This window comes from Peromyscus leucopus, chromosome 11, assembly GCF_004664715.2.
Source record: "Peromyscus leucopus breed LL Stock chromosome 11, UCI_PerLeu_2.1, whole genome shotgun sequence".
Lineage (NCBI taxonomy): Eukaryota > Metazoa > Chordata > Mammalia > Rodentia > Cricetidae > Peromyscus > Peromyscus leucopus.
In genome coordinates this window covers 42521038-42544201 of record NC_051072.1, presented here as the reverse complement: position 1 = coordinate 42544201, position 23164 = coordinate 42521038, and positions in this window count along the sequence as shown.

The following is a 23164-nucleotide window of genomic DNA, read 5'->3' as shown; positions in this document are numbered from 1 at the left end:
TGATTAATTTACTATGTGCCTTTACTGTTTGTTTCTCTTTTTCATTTTAATTAAATAATGTCATTGAAAATACATTCTTCTCTCATACAATACATCCCAATCACAGTTTCCTCTCCCTATTTGTTTCTGATCCCTTTATAAAAAAGAGAGACCCCACAATTACCAAATCCCTTGCACTGTAGAGAGTCAGAAGCTGCCTATGTATTTTAATGTAAACACAAATGTAAATGTCAATGTGAGAATATACACACAGATGCTGAAGTTGTTTCTGTTGGGGCCTAATCAAAATCACCCCTTCCCGTGTTCTAACTGACATAAATTTCAATCTTAGCTAAATGAATATACTGATTTATTTCATATAACCTAAGATCTGAATCATTTTTTATATTTTAATGAGAAGAAATAACTATCCCAAACTTGATATCAAACCCAAGATGAAAATTTTTGCAGATAAGCAAAACAATTGCTATAATAACTTGAAAATGTTTCAATAGGATTTTTTTTAACATCTTACCTTTTAAGTGGCAAGACAGTTATATTTTCAACCTAAATCTCATAGATTCTAATGTATTCTAAAGCCCTGTAATTCTTGCTTGTACATGTTGACTAAATCCTCAATCTTTAAATTTACCCTTTTAAGAAAAGACTAACCCCTTACAACCAGAAATATAGATCATTAAAGTAAAATAATTTCATTTTTGTGAATTATTGGTACTTTGCAAAATGTAGAAATACATGTTAGCACTTTCTATATTTGTGGTTATTAATTACTACACTTTTATTGCATTTTACATGAACTTATTTATTGTTTACAATTTTCCCTGGTATTTTTGGAGAAGCAATGCTGTAAGCAACTCTTAGTACATATTGCTTTAGAACATCCAGTTTATAAATCACATGGATGAGCCCTTGTATAGGGATTATGTACAGAGCTGCTGACCTATACATAATATTTAACCAATATATCATCTTATATTCAAGCTATACTAAGGATATTTGTATCAATAACTAATAATATGCTACATTAATGCATCAAATTACTAGCCCTTGTTAATGTGATCTGAGCAATAGCCCATGGAAGGTATAATCAATGCTTATGGGATAAACAATGAACTTATGATTTAACTAATTTCTCCATTCTACAGTCAACTTATTTTAGCACTTCTATTTGAGAATGTGCTTATGGATAAAAGTCCTTTCTGCCAATAAGCTCCCTATGGAGTTATTTCATCTTTATTCCACTGATATGCCAATAGAGAGAAAAAAAACACACTTTCCTATATATACATACCTAAAGCCCAGACTAGAAAAGATGTAATAAAGAAAAGTAAATGATGATAAAAAAGAAAGTTGTAATATGCCAGTGGAAGTAAAAGAAAGATTTTGTTTGGTTATGAATTTCTTTGATTCAACAAATTTGTATAGCAAATACACACTATTTCTTGTATTCTAGAAGCCCCTTGGAAATACATATGGTCACTACCTACTCCTGAATTATTAGTATTATAGCTTCTAAAATTGTTTTGTTTAGATTGTATATACCATTATCCTTACTTTTTCTAGTTATCATAAAATAATAACTTTCATTGTGATATTAGGTATGCTTATCACCATGCTTTGCTCATATTTGACCTGTCTCCTTCACATTCCTTCTCACCACTCATTTCCCCTTACTGCAAGTAGCTCGATTTCTGCCTTCATGCCATTCATACACACACACACACACACACACACACACACACACACACACACACATATGTGTGTGTGTGTGTGTGTATATATATATATATATATATATATATATATATATAGAGAGAGAGAGAGAGAGAGAGAAAGAGAGAGAGAGAGGAGAGAAACGTGATACTGCCTTTCTGAGTTTGCTTTGTTCTATTTAACATGAGGGTCCCAGGGAAACAAGAGAATTTAAAAACAGATACATTTGAATTTTGCCTTTTGGAATTAACAAGCTATTTACTTTATTTATCACGGAAAGTTACCTATTGGTAGTAGATTTACAATCTCAACAATAAGGTCCTGAGGGCATATTTTGTTCTGAGAGTTACAATAGGATCTTTATTTAAATCTTTCACTAATTCCTTACTTGTGTTCTATATTAAAGAATAGTATAATTATCTAACCACAGAAAAATGCTTCTTGTAGAAGTTTCCTCTATTTTAAAGAACTTTGGAATACAACCTAGGAGACTTGCAGTTAAAGTGTAGCCAATTTTTTTTAGATTTGGTCTTTCTTATAACTTTGAATGCAGTATAATATACTAAGCAAGGAAATTATAATGTAAACATGGTTCCACCTCTTGCTGACATTATGTATTTGAACCTAGTTTTTAAGTTGTTTGAGATAATATTTCCTTGTTGATAACATTTTGACCTTGACCTGTTGTTTCAAGTTGCATTATGTCCTCTTGTTCTGAAGCATGGAAAATAGTCATAGCATATGCTATTCATCATGCTGGATTTCTACCTGTGTGTGTGTTAAATAAATGGAGAGAAACTCAAAGCAATTCCACTAAAATCAGGAACGAGGCAAGGCTGTCTGCTCTCCCCATACTTATTCAATATAGTACTTGAAGTTCTAGCCAGAGCAATAAGACAACATAAGGAGATTAAGGGTATACAAATTGGAAAGGAAGAAGTCAAGCTTTCCCTATTTGCAGATGACATGATAGTATACTTGAGTGACCCCAAAGATTCCACCAAGGAACTGATACAGCTTATAAACACCTTCAGCAATATAGCAGGATACAAGATCAACTCAAAAAAAATCAGTAGCTCTCCTATATACAATAGACAAAGAAGCTGAGAAGGAAATCAGAGATGCATCACCCTTTACAATAGCCACAAATGACATAAAATACCTTGGGGTAACACTAACCAAGCAAGTGAAAGACCTATATGACAAGAACTTTAAGTCCCTGAAAAAAGAAATTGAAGAAGATGTCAGAAAATGGAAAGATCTCCCATGCTCATGGATAGGCAGGACCAACATAGCAAAAATGGCAATTTTACCAAAAGCAATCTACATATTCAATGCAATCCCCATCAAAATACCAACACAATTCTTCACAGACCTGGAAAGAATAATACTCAACTTCATATGGAAAAACAAAAAACCCAGGATAGCCAAAAGAATCCTGTACAATAAAACAACCTCTGGAGGCATCACGATCCCTGACTTCAAGCTCTGCTATAGAGCTACAGTAATAAAAACAGTTTGGTATTGGCATAAAAATCGACATGTGGACCAATGGAATCGAATTGAAGACCCTGACATTAATCCGCACACCTATGAACATATAATTTTTGACAAAAAAGCCAAAAGTGTACAATGGAAAAAAGAAAGCATCTTCAACAAATGGTGCTGGCATAACTGGATATCAACATGTAGAAGGCTGCAAATAGATCCATATCTATCACCGTGCACAAAACTTAAGTCCAAGTGGATCAAGGACCTCAACATAAATCTAGTTACTCTGAACCTGCTAGAAGAGAAACTAGGAAGTAGTCTTGAACGCATTGGCATAGGAGATCACTTCCTAAATATAACACCAGTAGCACAGACACTGAGAAAAACAATCAATCAATGGGAACTCTTGAAACTGAGAAGCTTTTGTAGAGCAAAGGATACGGTCAACAAGGCAAAGCAACAGCCTACAGAATGGGAAAAGATCTTCACCAACCCCACATCTGACAGAGGACTGATATCCAGAATGTATAAGGAATTTAAGAAATTAGATATCAAAACAACCAACAGTCCAATTTTGGGCTACAGAACTAAACAGAACTCTCAACAGAGGAAACTCAAATGGCTAAAAGACATTTAAGGAATTGCTCAACATCCCTAATCATCTGGGAAATGCAAATCAAAACAACTCTGAGATACCATCTTATACCTGTCAGAATGGTTAAGATCAAAAACACTGAAGACACCTTATGCTGGAGAGGATGTGGAGCTAGGGGAACTCTCCTCCACTGCTGGTGGGAATGCAAGCTTGTACAACCACTTTGGAAATAAATATGGCGCTTTCTTAGAAAATTGGGAATCAATCTCCCCCAAGATCCAGCTATACAACTCTTGGGCATATACCCAAGGAATGTTCCATCATACCACAAGAGCACTTGCTCAGCTATGCTCATATCAGCATTGTTTGTAATAGCCAAAACCTGGAAACAACCTAGATGCCCTTCAACTGAAGGATGGATAAATAAATTGTGGCACATATACACAATGGAATACTACTCAGCAGAGAAAAACAATGACATCATGAGGTTTGCAGGCAAATGAATGGATCTAGAAAAAATCATCCTGAGTGAGGTATCCTAGACTCAGAAAGACAAATATGGTATGTACTCACTCATAGAAGGATACTAGATGTGGAACAAGGATGACTGAACTGCTACTCACATCACTAGGGAGGCTACCTGGAAAATAGGACCCCAAGAAAGATACGGGGATCGTCCAATGATGGAGAAATGGATGAGATCTACATGAACAGCCTGGACATGAGTGGGTTTAATGAAGGGCAAGGGTCGAGGGAAAGAGAGCTTGGGGGAGTGGGAGATCCCAACTTCCCAACTGGATCAAGAACAGAGAGGGAGAACAAGGAATAAGAGACCATGGTAAAGGAAGACCACATGAGAATAGAAACAAAGTGCTAGAGAGGCCCACAGAAATCCACAAGGATACCCCCACAATAGATTGCTAGCAATGGTTGAGAGACAGCCAGAACTGACCTACTCTGGTGATGGGATGGCCAAACACCCTAATAGTCGTGCTAGAAACCCCATCCAATGACTGAGGGATCTGGATGCAGAGATCCATGACTAGGCCCTGGGTAGAGCTCCGGGAGTCTAATTAGCAAGAAAGAGGAGGGTTTATATGAGCGAGAATTGTTGAAACCAAGGTTGGATAAAGCACAGGGACAAATAGCCAAATGAATGGAAACATATGAACTAGGAACCAAAGGCTGAGGGCCCCCCAACTGGTTCAGGCCCTCTGAATAGGTGAGACAGTTGATTGGCTTGATCTGTTTGGGAGGCATCTAGGTAGTGGTACCGGGTCCTATGCTCATTGCATGAGTTGACTGTTTAAAATCTGGGACTTATGCAGAGACGCTTGGCTCAGTCTGGGAGGAGGGGACTGGACCTGCCTTGACTGAGTCTACTAAGTCAATCTCAGTCCTTGGGGAGGCTTTGCCTTGGAGGAGGTGGGAATGTGGGGTGGGCTGAGGGGAAAGGGAGGGTACAGGAGTGGGGAGAACAAGGGCATCTGTGGCTGATATGTAGAACTGAATGGTATTGTAAAATAAAATAAAAGGGAAAAAAGAATCTATTACACTCTATTCATATTTTCAGAGTTCCTAAAAAGGTCTTCAAAGACATATCAGAGGAAAACAGAGATCATTTCCACAGCTAGTCATTTCTCCTGCAGCCAAAGTATCTGAAGTGACTTGATACACATATTTGACCAACATGACATAGAGTATCCCTTACATTGAGGAATTTGCATGTGAAAATTATATAAATAATCAAAACTTGGAGGAAACTGGATCAATCTCAAATATTTACAAAGAGAAGGCAGTACACCTACACACGCCATTTTCAATAGAAGCTGTAAACCTTGAAGAATACATACCCAGCATCTGTACAGGATTGATTTCAAGATCACTCCTTATACCAAAACTCCATGAATGCTCACAGCTCTTTCATATAATGCAGTATTTACATATATCCTGAGCATACCCTCCTGTGTGTTAAAATTCTCTCTAGATTCCATTTAATATCTAACGCAGTGCAAAGAGTGGAATAACGACAGAAAGAAATGGCCATATGTGTTTAGTACAGATGCTAGCTTTTTTTTTTTTTCCAATCCATGGTTCTACAGTTGGCTAAACTCATGAATATGGAACTCAGATATATAGAGGGCTGACAGTATTTAAATAGCTGATACCATATGAAGCATGAGTGATCATTAGTACATGAAGCAGCCTAACTAACTTGGGGTATATTTGTTATCAGGATGACGAGCAAGGACATTGAGTAGACCACTGATAAACCATGTAGCTACTAAAATAAGACACATTTTCCAAACTGATAAGAATGGAAATAGGAATACTATGCACATAATAGTACTTATGGAGAAAAACAGAGTTAATAGTAAAATGAATTTATGGCTTTTTGTATGAAGACAAAGCAAGGCTTTCCCTGGGATTACAAATGAACAAGAAACTACATCTTTTAAAAAGGAATAATGGTGGGATGACCACATGACCTCATCATCCAATTCTATCCACATAGGACTAATAATTTGCAAAACGCCACAAAAAATTAATGAAGCTGACAATAGCTACTCCTGTTAGCTCTTGGTGTATTTTTCTTTATTTCTTTCGCCATAAACAAATTCGCCATACTAGTACGGCAGACGATGTTTTCAGTCTCTATAGGACTTCTAATCTGCAGCATGGTCAGTGGCAGACCAATCAGATCTTTCCAGAAAGCATGCTCTCAGACCCTGCTTCAGCCTCAGTGGTGTCTGTTTGTCCTCTGAGTGTTAGTGCATTTACTTTCTGCGTAGGGAGACAAGCTCCTCTTTATCTCTGAAGGGATGATTTCACTTTCTAAAAATAGATGTCGCATGGTGTCAAGCCAGAGGTGAAACTCCAGGATACCAGTATAACTTTGATGATTTTGTGTATATATTAGAAAGTTCCGAGCTTAAAGCCACAATGTTCCTCAGTCAGCTGATGGAGTTGAAAGGTAAGTCATACTTTAGAACTTGGTAGTATTCCTGTCTGTCAACCAGTTTTCAAACATTGAGCTGCGACTGGCATCTAAACACAATTGACGTGACTGGTGTCCCTGACTATAAGGGAGTCACTTAAAGGAGAGACAGGGACAACAGACATAGCATATCTACGAAATACTATGGGCTTAAAGTGTTGCTTCTCTGAGTTATTCTTCAGGCAGGTTACTGCCATCATTGCTGTGAGAAGTGGGTCATTAAACATAGTCTGCCATGCCTGGCAGATACCAAGGGAAAGGGAGAGACATTTCATTTCTGCTCCTGCCAGTCTCCACTGCCACTATGTGTTATATAGTACTCCTTTATTGATTTTTTTTATTAAGGACACAGAGAAGAAAGGGGGACTGTCAAGGCAGAACAAATTTTTTCAACAATTTTGACAGTGAACCAAATACTTCACAGCTGGTATTCATCTTTAACCTGATGTCGCCTACTGAGCTAGACATAGGGAATACTCTGTAGAGAAGTTCATTTTAATAATCCAAGATAATCTACAAATGATAATTCAAAAATTAGTTTCAATGGAGTTAGACACCAAGTGACTGCCTATAGTTGCCCATCAAAATCTTCTCAGCCTTGGAGGAGGGAACTGGACCTGCCTGGACTGAGTCTACCAGGTTGATCTCAGTCCTTGGGGGAGGCTTTGCCCTGGAGGAGGTGGAATGGGGGGTGGGCGGGGTGGGGGTGGGCGGGGGCAGGAGGGGGGAGAACAAGGGAATCCGTGGCTGATATGTAGAACTGAATTGTATTGTAAAATAAAATAAAATAAAATTTAAAAAAGACAATAAAAAATTTTTAAAAATAAAATAAAATCTTCTCTTATACAATTGAAATTTAATTTCTTGCCATCACATCCTTCCCTGAAACTAGTTGGAAGATTTGCCAATACTTCTCACTTGAAAATCGACATGTTCCAAGAAATCATTTAGATACAACCAATGTTTTAAGGAGGTGCATAGGTCCAGCCAATGGCACTGTGATCATGATGGGCCATGGTTTCCTTGGCAAGTTGCTTGGAGTAAACAGCTGCCTCTGCTAACTCCAGCCTTGCAGCAGTATGCACAAAAATAACTCAAATGACTCTTCCGCTGTGTTTATTTCTTCTCTCAGTTGCTGCAGCATCAGAGGTGCCTCTCCAAGCCACAAACACCTATTGCTTCGGAGATATCTGTTTTTACAGCAGCCCTTCCAAAAGGGAAATTTTATATAGCTTATACCAGAACTGTGAATGAAATCGGAGCAGCTCCCCAAATTCTTTTAGTTATGACTTTTAATATTCCACAATAACCTTACTCAGTCCATCAGCTGCATTCACTTCAGACATATTTCTGACATATTTAAAGATTTCAGCTCAGTGTGATTGAATTCCAGGTTGATGAAAGAACCAGTAAATCTCCAGAATCATTAAATGTCAACAGAAAAAAAAATCAAAATAGGCAAGAGAAGAATAATACCTAAATGCTGTTTTTAGAATCTGGCATTTATTGCCAGCCTTCTCTGAGGAGCTACCTGTGTGCCAGAATGCAAAATACATACTGCCTGAGCATACAAGCTTTGGCATTGAAGTTTGGGGAATAAAGGAACACTGTTTGTTCTAAATGTAGTGAGATGTTCCCCTGTGAATATTTCATTAAATGCCTTCAAGGCAAAGTTTTAGAGCCTAGTGTCTCTTCTGCTACAACTTTCTCTGTTTTCTCAGGATTTTCTTTCAGTCCAAAGTGTTGAGCATTATCTAAATGCAACATGAGAGCTTCTACAATTTCTATCTGAAACATGGTAGAGAATAAAGCTAAAGCTGTTTTCACCTAGACCCACTAAAACATGATATTTAAGTTTAAATAAAATGTGTAATGCTGGGGATACAACATGTAAAGTGAGCCCCAGGATGCTTTTAAAGGCAGACCAAATTTATCACATCATTTCAAACCTCCAGTCTTTTACAGGCTTATACATGCTTCTCACTGACAACTTAGATGATAGTTTAGTCAACCATGATATTGAATGGGCAATGGATTTTGTTTATTTTTACATATCAAAAACATGTTTTGTCTTTTATTTCCTTCAGCCTTTCATGTAAGCTGCACTGCAAGAAGTGATAGACTTCTAAACAAGGACATTGTTGCTTGCTTTTCATTGAAGATTTAGATTTCTCACTTCACAATGATTTGCAGTAAGCTTTGTGATTAAGACTTAATGAGTAAGGAAGGTTCCACTTTCTATTCAAAATGATTCATGCTCATGAGCTATATAATCATTACTTTGAAAAAGGCAACAAAGGAAAAAAACAAAAACTTGCCATCTCACCGAAAGAAGAATTTCTCAGGTTTGGGTTTTCTATTAGAAGACAAGATCTAAGGACTAAAAAAATGCGATGAGGGACAGAGTGTTAAGAAAAAGAAAAGCTGCCAGGCGGTGGTGGTGCACGCCTTTAATCCCAGCACTCGGGAGGCAGAGCCAGGTGGATCTCTGTGAGTTTGAGGCCAGCCTGGACTACCAAGTGAGTCCCAGGAGAGGCGCAAAGCTACACAGAGAAACCCTGTCTTGAAAAAACCAAAAAAAAAAAAAACCAAAAAAAAAAAAAAAAAAAGAAAAAGAAAAGCTGAGGGGCTGTCATATTTTCAAGCTGGTGGTATATACCTGTTCATTCCTTCCAATATGGTGTATCCACCCTGCAATGTTAAAAGAATGTAGGAGTTCTTAGATGTTCCTGGATGGCCATGGAAGTGCTTTTATCATGACAAAGGACAAAAGTAGCATTGGAATCAAAAGGCAAAAGGAAATATCTAAACATTGGAGCAAATAAATGATGTTGCAGCCTGGCCTAAAAGTCCAATCATGTCTTCAGTTAAGACAGTTAGAACAGAGAGCTGTCACACACTGTCTATGCCAAGACGACAGGCTAGAAGTTTGACAAGCCCAGGACTTATCGCAGTGAATGTCAGCCAGTCTCCACGCGGAAAACTGTCATGTCCCAGACTCCTGCCACTAGCCAGCATGGCCATGTGTCCTACAAGTTTTCTCCTGAATCTGGAGAAGAGAGAGGCAGGGGAAGAGTGGTAGGAAGAAACCTAGAAAGGCTGACAGTTTGCTGAGAATACCTCAAGTCTGACGAAATAGATTCTTAAGACTGTAAAAAAAAGCTCCCTTAAGCTATCAAGAGTTGGCTGATGTTGTTTTCCTGTTTCTTTCACCAGCAATGGGAAAGGACCACAGGAAGAACTTATGAGAAGTTACATTTTTGCTTAGAGCTCTATATAACTTACATGTACTTCGCTAGAACTGTAGTTTTCTCTCTTTTTTTTTTTTTACACAATTAGATTTAAATGAGATGTGAAAATTATGCATCTAGTTTTAATTGATATGTTCAGCCGTAGTATGGGAGACAAACTCATTATACTTGAGATCAGCATTTTTTTCTACTTTTTTTTTTATTGAAAGATTTTTTTCATACAATATTTTCTGATTACTGTTTGTTTTCCCCCAACTCCTCCAGGATTCTCCCCACCTCTCTTCCCATCAGGATCCCTTTCTGTCTCTTTTTGGAAAATGAGCAGGCATATAAAGAATAATAATAAAATAAGATAAAACAAAATTAAACAAATTAGAATAGCAAAAGCAACAACAACAAACAGGGAAAAAGAACCAAATTAAAGCACAAGAAATAAATATAGATTCAGAGACACACACATTTACAGACACAGGAATCCCATAAAAAATACAAAACCATAAGCTACAATATATGCACAAAGAACTTGTAAGTTTAAAAAAATGTGCTGAAAAACATTATGAGAAAAGATCTTCCAAGGACTCCATTGAGTTCATTTTGCTTCTATTGTTGAGCCTGAGTCCTGCCCTTAAGTGTGGTTTGTATCCCCAATGAGATCCATTGGAGAAAACTAATTTTTCATTTGCAATTGGTTATCAACTGGAGACAGCTCCTAGATTAAGGATGGGGGTATGTGTCCACTTCTCCTCTCAGTGCTGTGGTACAGGCCTGAGCAGGCCCTGTGCATGCTGCCACAGTCTCTCTGAGTTCAAATGTGTAATGGATCTGCTGTGTTTAGAAGGCCTTGTTTCCTTGGTGTCCTCTATCCCTTCTGGCTCTTATAATCTTTCTGGCTCCTCTCTAGCAAGCTTCCCTGAGCCCTGATGGGGGAAATTTGATGAAGACATCCTATTTGGGGGTGAGTGTTGCAAGGTCTCCCACTCTGCACATTGTCTGCCTGTGAGTCTCTGTATTTGTTCCCATCTGCTACAAGAGGAAGCTTCTCTGAGGATGGCTGAAAGGTTCTAAAAGAATTTTAATTTTGTTTATATCATCTGCCTTTATGAATTGTACTGTGTCCATCTGGTCAAGCTAGAGCCGCATTTCTTAGAAACCCCATTGCTCTGCAGTTCTGGATATGACAGGTCAAGGAGAGAAATTTATTTTGAGATTTGTAAGGCAGAAGTGACATACTACCATCTGAAGTTAGATCTTTTAGGATAGCAAATGACATACAGAAGTTCAAATGTATTCCAGCTTATCCTTGCTCTCCTCTGCCCCATTCCAGTCCTTCTGCCGACTAACAGCTGACCTTCCTGACGAAAAACAGAATTAGCTGGAGCCTTTAGGAACAGCAGCTGAGTGGGGTTTGCTTAAAATAGGTTTCTTGGCAAACTCCAACTTGCTCATCTGAGCTAGTGCTTCAACAGTATGATTTTTTTTTTCCCTGACCCTGTTAGTCTTTTGGAGTAACACTGTTTCCCACGGTTGTTAGACCAGCTTCCTTCTCAACTGTGTCAAGCCTTATTCTTATCATCAGGCCTTTACTTCACAACAGTTCTGCTTTCCTAGTGATGTAGACTACATGAAAATTCTAGGCTACTGTTACATTGAGTTTCAGATATGAGAAGGAAACAGACAGGTAGAGGAAAATAGAATGTGTTTTCAGGAAAAAACAAACAAGAGGCTGGAACCTCATGGAGGTACTATAAAGGAGCCTTTATACTTATCAGTTCACTAAAATGAAACAATTTTTCTGTAATATAAACAAATATCTAATGGAAGAACAGAGAAATAAAATATTGGGAAGGGTAACTGGGACTGGGGAATGACCAAATGACATTTCTACCACAGTAGAAACAATAAAGACAATGATCAATAGCAAGTTTTGAAACTGGTAAGAAACAACCTAACACTAATCTAATTAATGATTGGGTTCTCATCAGAAACTGTAGAGTGAGAATATGGCATTAAAATATTTTTTAATGTTAAACCAGGATTGTAAGAAATATGAATCCCAAATATTCAGGATATTTCCTTTCCCAAATGAGGGCAAAGGTATTTTAAGATCAGGGAAAACTATAAAGGGTTACACCTAGTATAGCTGCACCACAGAGATACCAGAGGTAATTCTTCAATATATATTCCAAGAATCCTCAAAGTCAAGAACTGAGATCTGCCAGCTGGAAAAGTAAGGAAAAGTATCCTCCTATATTCTCCGGAGAAGAGACAACCCTGATAATGACTGAACTGCAGCTTATTAAGGACCATGTGAGGAGTGAGGGAGGAACAGTAGTTTGTGAGTAGAGAGCTTACACATCCTCAAAGCTCTGGGTTAAGATTGTAGTGTAAAAGCAAAGGTCTGTGTGAGATGTCTGACTTAAAGAACAGTGGGATTATCCACTGGTATTGCTTTGATCCACTAGCAAACTGGTAGGGCTGGCAGGAGTTAGGTACAATAAGTTAGTAAAGTAAGGAGAGCACTAGAAGACTTGGGGGTGGAGGAGAACTACAAGGTTGGCAGAAACAGCTGTCTTTCAATAACTACTCCTTTAGTATCTTGAAAAGAAGGGCAGGATTCTTCAGTTATTCAGATTGATTTAAGGTATATTATAAAAACTCTGACCACAGCTAAGGTTCATTACAGCTCTAGCTTTGGTAAAATCAGGATCGGGGATCAGTGGTGAGGGTCAGCACAATTACAAAGAAGCTGACCTCACATCCTCTGCCTACACCAAAACCAGGGACCTAACAGAGAGAGTTTGTTTGGATGGAGAACCCAGAAAATTTGTGGACCACAAAGGCAATAACAGCAAATTCCTTCTTACTTAACAGAGATTTCCTCTTGACTAAAAACCCCATGAAGGCTTTAACTAAAGTGGGTACTTCATGCCATGATGTCATTTCCATTTTTAACAGCCTAATGGCTAATTCTACATTGAATTTGTCATTTTCAAACATTAATGAAAGCTATAAAAAAAGACATAAATATGTCAACATTCTGAATTTATATGAATATGGGTGCATAGCCTTTGGGAAAGGGTTTTTAATTGTCTCTTGGAGAGAGAAGTACATAAAAGGAGCATGAAGGATAAAAGTAATAATAATTTATGTCAGATTTATATAGTTCATGGAAGCTTATGTCTTCATAAACTTCAGCATTCATTTTGCTCTGGAATTTTAGACAGGAAATGCCATTTGATTTTTTTTTTTTTTTTGAGTTCTCCCAGTAGGGGCTGATGTTTGAATACAAAACTTAAGGCAATAAACAGGGAGAACACACCAGTTAGTTCATTTGAGTCTGTTTATATTGCTACAGCAATGAAAAGAAGGAATGTAGTCACTTAACAGGTAATATTCCAGCTGCTTATGACTGCTTTGGGTTCTGCCAAATGCTTTAAATAAAGGATGAGAGTCCATCTTTCCAGAAATCTGAATGTTCATTATTACCATGTATATAGCATTATGGAATGTTGGCTCAGAGTCAGAGTTTCAGTTGTAAATAAAAAAAATTGCTTTCACTCAAGGATCTAGTCCCCAAGTCAACTGACTGAATGATTCTAGCAAGCAAACCAGCTAATGTTTATGTATGCAGTGTGGTAACAGGTAAATGAATCAGTGATATGTCCATTTGCAATAAATATTGCAGAATGAAATTAATAGGCTGTGGAAGCCAAAAATGTTATATTTAAATCCTGTTCTACAATTATAAGGTGCATAAACTTTGGCAAGCCAATCTCTGCAAACTCAAGCTACCTTTCCTAAACACTGGTATAAAAATTTTCAGAGCATTAAACTATACAATTAACTACAAATAGAGTATATATGTATTAGAAAAATATACTTAAAACCTTCAGGCTGGGTGTGTTGCATGCACCTCTAAACCCAATCCTCAGGGAGTCTAGAGAATGGGATTCCATGTTTGAGGACAACCTGTTTTATATAGCAAGACCCTGTCTCAGAAAAGGAAAGGAAATCTCAGATCCATTCAGAAATCTTTGGATAAATATTGTAGGGAAAAGTTTTATTGCAGAGTATTGCAGCATGATTTGCTGCACATCAAAGGCAGTGAGTGAAGTGACAGAAAGGAGTAAAAGATCCCCAACAGCCAAACAGATACAACTCACTGTGCAAACACCCTCAAGGTAAACAACAATCCAGGGTAAGAGAAGTTAACAGCGCCAGGTGGTGGTGGCGCATGCCTTTAATCTCAGCACTTGGGAAGCAGAGCCAGGCAGATCTCTGTGAGTTCGAGGCCAGCCTGGGCTACCAAGTGAGTTCCAGGAAAAGGCGCAAAGCTACACAGAGAAACGCTGTCTTGAAAAACCAAAAGAGAGAGAGAGAGAGAGAGAGAGAGAGAGAGAGAGAGAGAGAGAGAGAGAGAGAGATTAACAGCAACGTCTATTCAAGAGTTTTTCCTAAATTAAACTGTCAGTTTGGGTCATCTCTGATTGCTTTAGCCAAAGGAAAAATAATCTCGTCTGTTTATGACTAGAGGTATATTTACAATTTGGAACAACAGGGCATACAAGACAGTAGGCATCCAGATGTGGTGGAGCAGGCCTGTTACCACAGTCCTGGAAGAACTGAGGCAAGAGAATCATGAATTTAAGGCCTGACTGACCTAGCTCCAGAAATTTACAAAAGGAAATCAAGCTCCTGCCTTCTAACCGGGTGACTGCTATGTTCAGTGATGATTATACTTCAAAGAGATTGTCCATGTCCTTGAGAAAGAAACTCTTGACCCTTAAAGTTGGCATGAGGCTTATTAGCTTTTTCAAAGATTCATACACACTTCACATACACAGAAAAAAAAGATTTGCAACACATGGTTATGATATAAATGATCTAAGGAAAGAGAGGTTTTTTTTTCTTTTCATTTTCAACATAAAATAAACCTCATATATTATTTACTTGTATTTCTCCCTATAGGTAGTACAATTTCTATAACTTCATAGCTATTCAAAAGAACCAAAATATAAAACTACAGCAGTTGGAGATATCAGAGGAGCTCACTTTGGGAGCTTAAGTAGCTGTGGATATTTTTTCTTTGCAGTTTTTAGCTACAATGAAGCCATCAGGGATACCATGTAAAATTAGATCCCTTCAAAAATTGTGCACCAAAGGGTTCTGAGTCTGTTATTTTCTATAGGGAGACTGGCCACACAGTGAACTTGCAGAAGTCAGGGCACAGGTCTGCCTGGATTTCACACAACATAAATTATGGCTATATAGTCCAGTGGCAACCCCACATTGGTCAGGTCTTAAAATTTCCAGGAGAAAGGAGATTATTGAGGTTAAAAATAATTGGTAGCCAGGTTTATTCAGGATCCAGATAGTATAGACTGTATTTTTATACAGATTTATTACCTGGAGATAGAGAAAGCAGGGGCATTCTAAACTGTCAAGTCATCAACGTTTGGAGAACAGTTGCTGAGCATGATGGGAAAAACCTCAACCGATTGCCTCCTCCGACAGTTTGCTGGAGGCACAAAAATGTCAACTCATATGAAGTTTCAGACTACAAATTTCTTAAAATGACAGGTGAATTCAGGCACTCTGTAGGAAATAATACTGGTTGACAATCTACGGTTTGCGGGTACCATAATACACTGTAGTTAGCAGAGAAAAAAATAGAACCTTAAAATGTATTTTCAACATTATTATAGGAATTAAAGGAGTAGTTGAAAAATAGAGAATCACAGCAAATGAGGTTTTCAAAAGACTTTACTAATTAGAGGATACACATCCTCCCTAAATACATATAAAGATATATCCTCTCACTATGAGGCCTCATAGCAAATCTCAGTAAATACAGAAGATCTAGACAATGTTCTTCAGCCACAGCATAAAAACAATAAATAAGGATAGAGGGAGCCCCTAAGTTTATGATCGTTTTCAAAAATCAAACTTGTCTGTAAAAATCACAATGGAAATAATAATCACTTGGCTTCTGCTACAGTAGGCTAATGACAGAAAGAGAGTAGACATGAATAAATAAAATTCAGTATGAAAAGGGGAAATGGTTAAAGACAAATCAACTAAAAATGAGATAGTCAACCCTAACGAAGTGACAATGTATAAATTACTGAACAGATACAAAAAGACAACTGAGATTCAAAAGAGAAATAGAAAACCTAAATAATTAACAAATTATATATATATATATACATACATACATATATATTATAATATAACAATAGAAACTTCCTTCCCACAGTTTTTGCAGGTGACTATTCACTAACAGCCAACATCAATGTTATACTCGGTACTCAAACCTAAACAAATACTGCTGTTCTGCTTAGCCTTGAAAGCAAAGACGAGTGGGAGCAGCCAGTAAGCTCTCCGTTGTGATATGAGCACATTTAAAAGTTAATTGCTTCTAATGGAAAACACAGAATAATTTCGTACTTGGTGTTTGAGTTGACCTATCATCGTAAGCAGCGATGGACAGCCTTCTTAGGCTTAGAGAGCTCATTGTTTCTAAGAAATCACCCACAATCTGTGTAAGCATTAAATTTACACTGTAAAAGTGAAGAGCCACATATAAAACTGGTTTATTTGTACTGGCTTGAAAACTGCTCATCACCAGTTCCGTCAGCTAAACGAACAGACTACACATTAGCTATGAATACCAAAGGCATCATTCCTAATGGGAGAAAAATCATTTCATGCTGTGACCAGCTGACTTACACACTGGGGAAAGAACACTCAGTTCCCTTTTGATCATTAATGCTTCTTGGATCCTCAACCAACAGTTCTCTACATTTATGTGTCTTTGCCATTGTAATAATCTGTAACTACTGGGAAGTGGAATTTTAGAGATGAGTCTCACTCAGTCAATTAACAATAAAGTGTAGTTGAAAGGCAGTCCTCACTTGAGTGTTTTCTTAAAGCAGCATCTCCCTTAGCATAGTTCCCAACCTGCAGCAAAAGTACCCCTTGGAATTTGTAAAGATGTAAATCCCAGAATTTGCTCAAACCTTCTGAATCAGAAGCCTAGGAGAGGAACCCTGAATCTGGAGGTTCCGATGCACAGTCACTTCAAAAATGATTGGCCTGAATAAGTCCACTATATGAAACAAAGACCGGTTCATTAAGCTATCTGTAAACTATACATTGTCAACCAATATTTTCACCACTGCATGTGAATTTGCCTGTCATTTTAAGAAATTTGTAGTCTGCAACTTCATGTGAGGTGACATGTCTAATGCCTCCAGCAAAATGTTATATTGAGTTTCATCTCATGCCCAGCAGTTTTCTTCAAAATAATAATGTCTTGACAAGTTGGAGAGCCCCTGCTCACCCCTCCCATATATTTAGTCTATCAATGACCAGGATGCACTGTGAGGAGTTTTGATGTCAGACGTTTGGGATAAAGTCTAAGTATTGGTGTTTTCTCCCTAGCACACAGTAAGAACACACACATACATGCAAGCAGGGCCACATATGTATATATCTCTTCCTATTATATAGCAATGTAGAATGCTAATGTTCTTTAAAACCATTGCTATTTCAAGGTTAAATAATCCAAATACAGCACAGAAAGATGTGAACATTTCTGATGCTAAGTGCCCAAACTATTGTTCAGAACACTGCCTCGACTCCTCTTCAATTTTCAAGACTCATTAGACATAGACTAACATGGGAGAATGGACATAACCATGACGATTCGGCTCTCCACCACTAAATTTCACCTTCAAGCCTTTCTGAATGTGTCTATGATCCAGGAAAAGCTTCAAGATTGGGTTATTACTGTGGGCCAGAGTGGTGGTTGGCAAAGAGACAGTTGAAGACTGGGAGATTTTAAATTGAGGATTGGGCTCACTGCTCAATGCACGGAAAGGTTCCATGATGTTAAATGCAGCCCACACTCAGGACAACCTCCAGGAATGGAACTGTTCTAAAGGGAGAATGTTCCATCTTGCCAAATGCCACCCCCTCTTCTCTTCCAAGTTCTTAGAATTCTCCACAGGAAAGAACCTTCCCAGCATAGAAATCTGTCCTCTACCCCCTCCCCTCCCTTGAGGACAAGTATTCGCCTGCTGGGGAGCCAGACTCTATACCGTGGGATTACATGGTGCCAAATCAATCTTCACAGTTGTATTCCAAAATCATCTGGAGACACATTTTGAGAATGCTGTTGTTCTCCTTAATCATAGGCTCTAGATACAATTGTAACTCTCAGGGAAGTAAGCAAATATGCACACACAGCCCCATCTCTCTTCTGAATTTTTAAAACATTTTCTGATGTTTTAAAACTCACAATTCTGAGATGATATTAAAACTGCATACAGACATATATATGGCCTCATCAACATGTTGTAGGGGCAAGTAACATGTCTTATATAGAGAGCACAAATTGGTCTTTGTTAAAATCTACTTTGTGTCATGTCAAATTCGCATGTTGAAGTACTAGCCCACAACATCTTAAAATGTGACTTCCTTTGGAAATCTTGGTGAAAGCACTAATTAACAACTAAATGAAGCTATTGGAATAGGTCCTAATCCAGTCTGATAAGTACATCCAACAGGACACACATCACAGGGACAGAGCAGCCATCTACAGGCCAAAGCAGCATCAGGGAAAACAAGCATCTTGACCTTGAAAATCCAAAATTGTAAATACATATTTTATTGTTTTATTTTACTTCTTGCATTTAGGTTGATGATCCACTTTGAAGGTGTGTATGTGTGTGTGTGTGTGTGTGTGTGTCTGTGTGTGCAATGTATGCACATGAGTGTTTAATGTGAGTACCTGTACATGCACATGCAGAGGTCAGAGGAGGGCATCAAATCTCTTACTGAACTGGGAACTTGCTGTTGCAGCTCTGCTGACTGACCAGCATGCTACTGAGATCTGCCTGTCTCTATTTCCCAAGGATGGAGTTACAGTGGCTTGGAGCCATGCTTGGCTCTTTCATGAAGGCTGAGAATTCACATTTCAGGCCTCATGCTCCGACACCAAACATTCTTCCTTACAGTGGTATCTTCCCAGCCCCTAGAAAATAAGGTTCTGTCATTTAAGTCACCCCATTGGTACTTTCTTGTAATAGCTTTTGGTAATGATGCACTGACCTTTTTCCATGGCTGCATTTTCTTACCTCCTGGAGCCACCCTCTTCTCCTAAGCATTCCTCTATCATGGTGAAACTCTGATGTAGGCAGCATACAAAATGAGATTTTGTGTTTTGCAATGCACTGTGAAATAGAAATATTTCTCTCTCTCTCTCTCTCTCTCTCTCTCTCTCTCTCTCTCTCTCTCTCCTCACAAATTCTTTCTATGATGAAAAATGAAAAGAGAAATGACAGAAAAGTAAACTCAAATTAACAAAGTAACAGGAAAGACAGAATCTAAAAATGAAAGACAGAATGAAGCAAGATGGTGAAGATCTGCAGAAGAAAATTTTAAGGCAGTGAGCAGCTAGTCTTGGCTTAATGGGAGTAATCAGTGGGAGAGTTGAGTAGGAGAGAGCATACATGAGGCCCCAAATTCAGTTCTTCTGGTTTACAGTAAGAGGTAGTATGGGTATTAGGAAAGGAAACATTTTTTAGCAAATCAATTATGGGTCTGACTTTGCCAAGTGCATGCACTGAAATTAGGTCAAACCCCAACACAAGATAAATAAACTAATAATTCAGCACATAGAATGCGGAAGCCACCCTCAATACCCTACATTTGAAAGAAATATTTCCATTAATAGAAGAGTGTATCCTGAAAGGCGAGCAGAACTCAGAAAGGGAAGAAGAGCACAGAGGCTCCCACTAGCTTTCTAGTTACCAACTTCCTCACAGTGACATTGTCACAGACCTAGGCTGTGGGATGACCCTGCCAGGATAACAGCAACAGCTCCTGTATGAGGTGTTTTTATTTGACACCTGCCCCTTCTAGTTAGCAAGATATCTCCCTCACAACCACTGAAGACAGATATCTCACCTTAGTAAGCCCCTCTATAGATCCTAGAGCTTTCTATCAACAGTAGTAGGAAGTCAGGGCCAAATGTTTGTGAGTAGGTAAAGGAGAGCTTGGGAGGCTTGGGTGAATGAATGGCTAATGAATTGAGATTTCTACAACGTCCCCATTTTCAACAGAGAATTTTCCACAAGACTGGATTCTAGACATAAAGCAAATTCTAATTCCTATTTCTTACAATTTTGTTACTTGAGCTTTTGAAATAATTGGCAATGAAAATGCTTTTTGAAAACCATGAAGTTATACATTTTGCATATTAATACACTCAAGAATAAGATATTATTAATGATATTACTAGACTATGTTTCTTCATACAAAACATTTTCCAATATGATTAAGAAATAGAAATAAAGAAAAACAAACAAGTTAATTCGAAAAGAAATAGGCAAATGATTTGGGAAGAAGAGACAAACATAATGAAGAAGGCTGGAAGGTTGATATTTGCAAGAGAAAACTCAAAGCAAATAGCAGATAGGGTTTAGTGTGCAAGCCTCAATTTTCTGAAAACAAGATCTCTACAAGAGTAACTTTTATTCAATCAGACCTAACCTATGACAAGTACATATTTAAGGTCTCATGTCATTGTTCTCCCAGGTTGAACAGGAAAAACTCACAACTTGATAAGCTATATCAATGATAAATGTTTTACACACAACCCAACTCTGCTCATAGATAGGCCTATTGATCAGTACTAATTTTAGATAGTTCCCTACTGTGGCTCAAAGACATTTATTTGAATGGTTTGGCTAGGCCACTAGCCTGGCACTAATCTTTGAATTCACTAATAGGAATGGTATCTATGGGGTTCAAGTCCTTGTGCAAGCTATGGGTAAAGAATTTAATAAACTAGAATGTGACCACCACGGTGAAATATAAAGTCTGTGTTCCATTCAGTAGCAATGGTAAATCCCACAGAAAGCTTACATTGTCTTTCCGCCTGTGTGCTTTCTAAAAGCCAGACAAACAGGATGAAGCCACAGGACATCATTCTTTGATTCTGCCCTAAATTTGAAAGAAAATTCAAACCTGTGTAAACCACATGTATTTAAGAGAGGGTATCAACAGAATGAAATGTTCCCCATAGACAGACTTCTTCTTACTGTATCTTAGGTCATATCAAAGCACTTAGCTTTAAAGCCATCCCATTTGCCTATTTTGCCTTTCTCGCTTAAGTTTTGGGAGTTTTTTTCAAGAAATCATTGACAAGATTACTTTCCTGAGCATTTATTCTCTATTTGTTTCTAGTAGTTTTACTAATGTACTCATGTTAAATTCTTTAATCTATTATTATAAATATTTGTTATTTTAATTGACACATGGTAATTGCATATATATTTGGATAGAGGGGATATTTTGATATACATATACAATGTAAGCATCAGATCAGGGTAATTAGCATGTCCAACACCTTGACATTTGGCATTCCTTTATGTCATGAGCATTAAAAGCCTCTCCAAGACTTATACTGAATCATTCAATTAAATTTAAATTGATGTTAATTATGGTTGCTTTACTTTGCTATAGAGCAGAGTTTATCCCTCCTATTCAAATGCACATTTTAATTGATGAGATCTCTGCTTAATTCTCTTGCATGAAGATAATATGTTTCATATATTGGTATCATATCAATGAATTCTTCCTCCAGCAAGACTTAGGTCCTAAAGATATTCCTTTATGTTTTCTCATACAAGCTTAATAGTTTTGTGTGTTATTTTATTTTATTCTTAATGAACATTTAGTGATTCCATATATTCATGGAAAACAACATGCTGTTTTAGACATGTATACAATATAAAATGATAAAATGAAGCTAAGCAACATATTCACACCTCAGATGTTTATCATTTTTTGTGTTAGGAACATTCAAAATCCTTTATTTGGACATTTTGAAATATAAATTAATTGTAGCTTCCATGGTTAGCACTATAATATCAAGACTGGTTCCATCTGTCTTACTGTAACTTTGTATCTATATCCATAGATTTGTCCATGATATTGCAAGTGACAGAATATATTCTTTTAATGCTAAATATCATTTCATTTTGCATATATCTCATCTTGAAATAATCTATTCATATTTGGGTTGCTTGAATATACTAATTATTTTGAATGGCAATGTGATAACATCAGAATGTAGACTTTTTTCAGCATCCTGACTTAAAATTCTTTAGATACAGACATATTTCTGCTACTAGCAAGTTATATTAATAGGATGAAGAGTCAATTACCCCAAAATACTTGCAAATCATTTCTTAATTAAAGAACTGTGATGGTTGATCTCAACTGTCAGCTTGGTGAACTCTAAAATCATCAGGGTATAATTGTGGGGAATTATCTTGATTAAGTTAATATGAATGGGAACACCTATCCACTATGGGTGTCACTATTCTGTGGGCTAAGATCCTGGAAACATAAGACAGGAGAAATGAATCTGGGCACAAGCATTCCTCGACCTCTGCTTCCTGACTGGCAATGCAATGTGATCAACTGCTCTTGTCCCTGCCACTGTGATTTCCCCATCATAACAGGACATAACCTCAAATTGTGAGACAATACAAACTCTTCCTTCCTTATGTTGCTTTTCCTGGGGTATTTTATCACAGCAACTGGACAAACAAGTGATATAGAGATTAATGTCAAGGACTCAGCAACAAATAGCCCTGCTAAAAGGGCAAAAGACTTGAATAGACAGGCATTCAAGAGAAGGCATACAGATGACCAACAAATAATATGAGAAATCTTGAACATCACCGATCACTAAACAAACCTAAGCTAAAACAGCCACGAGACGCCACCTTGCATCTGGTAGGAAGGCTGTGATCTAATGACATAATGATCTAAAGTCATAATGACAAAAATTGATATGGACAAGAGAACGAGTTTTGAATATTCCCCACCCTTACATATTGTTGAAATTTTTAAATTACATCCATTTGGGCAACAGGATGAGATACTTCAAAAGATTGAAAACTTAAAGTTGAAAAGATCTTAAATCTACTTTTAAACTTGGGATATAGTTCTACTTCATTTTTATTTGAAAGTTAAAGTTAAGTCAACAAACTCTTCTATTTCTCTATGGGTATTCAAGTCCTGCAGTACATTTATTTA